This window comes from Zonotrichia leucophrys, chromosome 9 (assembly GCF_028769735.1).
Source record: "Zonotrichia leucophrys gambelii isolate GWCS_2022_RI chromosome 9, RI_Zleu_2.0, whole genome shotgun sequence".
NCBI classification, from domain to species: domain Eukaryota; kingdom Metazoa; phylum Chordata; class Aves; order Passeriformes; family Passerellidae; genus Zonotrichia; species Zonotrichia leucophrys.
Window position 1 is genome coordinate 5,799,757 of NC_088179.1, and position 3,477 is coordinate 5,803,233.

The window sequence follows — 3,477 nt, forward strand, 5'->3', positions numbered from 1 at the left end:
CAGCAGGCTGAGTGACATTATTATCATGTAACAAACCATTTGGTGCTGTACTCTTGGAAAACGCCTCCATGCACAAGGCAAAGAGGGGCTTCTACTGAACCCCACCACAACTGCACATCCTGAGATGGAGCAACATTTTCATAACTGATTCAGATGCCTGTGAGCGTTAGCATGACCCAAGAGGTATTATGTTTGAGCTTGTATTGAAAATAAACCTGTTATGTTTTTGCACTCTGTTTCATTGACCAAACAATATGAATTCTCTTCCTAAAGCTGCTGTATTTTCCATGCAAAAGAGGTGGGTTATTCCTACATTCCCTCCTTAGTGATTGGGTGGCAGGAATTACTCACAGGGCTGCCCACCCTACATTACTCCTTTGACCCCAGCATCCAGGGTTGAGTTTCCATTTGAGCAGGTTAAGTACCTGCAGCCAGATTCCAGGATCAGCACTCTCTGTGAGGATGCAGACTGCTGCAGACTGGAGCTGCAAGCATAAACACCACATGTAGGCTAACAGGGATTACTCCAGGGTAAACTGGGAGCACAGCAAAGCTTCAGAGTCTTTTTGTACTTGGTGACAAGAGGCTCCATATGCAACATAAAAGTAGATTTTTAAGTCCTCCCCTAAACAGCCCAGTGTCTTTGCCCTCAAAAACTGGTGGCAGCAGCTCCTCCCTGCAGGAACGCTCACAAGCCGTGGAGCCCAGCAGGCTCCCACTCCCTGGGCATCAGCACAGACTGAGCAGCACAGATGCGAGGCAGATCCTTTGTTTGCCTAAGGACCTTGAAGGCTAAAGCAAGTATTGTCTGTCAGCACAGACAGTCCTGGTTTATTTTGGTGCCTGGCAGAAGGGTTCTTTTTTCTCAGATCCCACTTTTCAGATCAAGGAGGATACACTGCAGTAGCTTTCATTTCACAGGTCAAGCTGATCCAGTAAAGTACGTCACTTCTTACAATGGCAGGATAAGGAAGCATCCCAGAGAGTTTAGTGACTAAAGAAAACAACTTCTTCCACCAAACAGGGTCAAGGATACCAAAGTACAGACACTGTTCATGGAACCACACATTTGATGTTCACAAACGGGCACAAGCACACAAACAGACACTTTGGTAAAGCCTCTGCAGATGACACCGCTATGAACGCGGTCCCTGCTCCTTGTCTCAAAGACTCATTCCACAAGCCTCTCTCTAAGCTTTATTGTGTCTCCAGATGGCAGGGGGAACAAAAACTGACCCCAAGAGAGCAGAGAGGACAGTTTATTGCCCCCTACTTAGCACAACCTCGGGGAGTATTCCCTGTTCCTGCAAAACCCAGGCACCTGCAATTCCACACATCTACAGAGTCCCAGATTCCTTAACCCCTCAAAGTAAAGAGTGACCCCCAAGCACTGTCACACCCACAGCAGAACATCTGTAACACTCTAAAGACAGATGAAGCCTGCACATCCCACTCTACAGATGTACAAAAGGAAGTGCTGCAAATACAGTTCCACACTTCTGTCTCAATCAGAAAACAAACATTGGCTCTGCCCTGCAAGTGTGCAAGAAATTCTTTAGTGCTATTGAAGGCCTAAGTTCAAAGACACAAACGCCCCCCTCTCCAGCTTCATGAATTATAAAGTTTCCAGGGTCAGGTGATTATTCCAAGGGAGATTTGACACTGCAAAGGCAGAGAATGCCTGAGAAACCCTGCAGCCCCAGATAAAAGCACCTCAGAAGTCTGCACTTGCTGTGACATCTCCCTCCAGGATAAACACACAGCTCCTTCTCCTCCTCATAAAAAATGCACATTCTTCAGTGCAGCCAAGGTTCCAACACCAGGAGAACAGTTCTGGAACAGACTTCTCAGTTCTCTCAGGGCATCTGCAATGAGAGAAAGGGGGAAAGACAAAGCACACACACACCAACACAGGGAAGTAACTCAGCAGGTCCTCTGCTGCAGATGCTACTTTAGATTACATTAGTTCAAATTTTTAGATGAATGAAGCTGATGAATGAATTCTCCCTGAATGAAGCTGCTTATTACAGGTATTAGAAATTGATAAAACTGTAGGATTATAGCCGCTAATTAAGCAAATGGATCATCTTCAGTCTTGCTCTTCCCTTCTGCCAACATGAACTGCCAAATATCTCTAAAGGGATATGGAAGAGCACATCAGAAACAAGGCAAAATGTCTCCCTAACTGCTGAAAACACCAACAGCATGATGCAACACTCAGTAACTAATTTGACAAATCCTCAGGGAATACAATACTACTTGCAAGGTATAATTTTAAAATGAAATTAGTGGCCTCACTGAAGGCTGTGAGGGATCCCTAAGGGTTCTGGCATATCTTACACTCAGTGCATCTATAGGTTCATCTACAAAGAGAAAACAGTTTGGTGCATTCTGCTGTTCAGATTTTATCAAAATGCCCCACACCCAACAAGGCCTTACTTGAGATCTGGACAGACAGGGAGGATGTTCCAAAAACACCCATGGACAGCTCTGCAGAGGATCCAAGGCCAGTGCTGGATGAGCACAGTCCTGCTCCAGCTGGGAGCAGTTCAGCACCTCATTACCAAGGCTGCGCAACGAGAATCCAGAATGCATTTGAAGATTTTATCCTCATGCAAGGAACTCCACTAGAAAGCCAAAACACAAGGACTTTTGGATTGGAACATTTCTAAACTCTGGGATGCAGAGGTGCATGCCCAAGTGCAGCCCCAGTCTGCAGCCAGGCACCCCCTGGCTGAACTCACCTGTCTGACACAATTGCTGGGCTCTGGGTACATGTGGTGCTTTTGAATTCCTGTTCCTTGACAGTGTTAAGCTGCTCTAAGACAAGGTGAAGCTGATGGAAAGGAACAGGAAACTTAAGGACATGGAATGTCCTCATCCCGAGGTTTGCCTGCACAAAGACCATAAAGACCCCAGGAGAACTAGAGAGACCCCAACAGAAAACAAGTTCATAGGAAAGAAGTCCTGTTCACTCACTGACAACTTACTTCCCTTGAGGAAAGACTGAATATTTTCCCCAAAGGAGGTCACAGATGTATTTTGATGCAGATTCTACTGGACTGTCCAGATTCAACCCAGGCTGGCACCAGCTCACATGGCAGCTGCAATGACATGTGGATGAACCTCACCTGCTTGTGGGTTCTCCTCCTATCCAGTGTCATTTCTCATTCCTATTTCTCTTTTCCAAGAGCCACATCCAGAATTCAGCCACTCATTCCTCAGCTATTCTGCAGTACTTGTACAGCAGAATAAAGACCCCAGATGCTACACAAATTGGAAAGGGCAGAAGCTACAAGAACCAGGAAATATTAAGAAATTCCACTAAGGGCAAATTAACTGGAAAAAATGCAGATAACCTAAAGGAAAGAGGAATTTTATCCCCTGTTCTTTGAAGAACATAGCTATGCTGTGATGGAAAAGGTGTTGATCCAAGTTCCTGATGAGAAGGGAATATAAAGCACAAGAATCACTTTG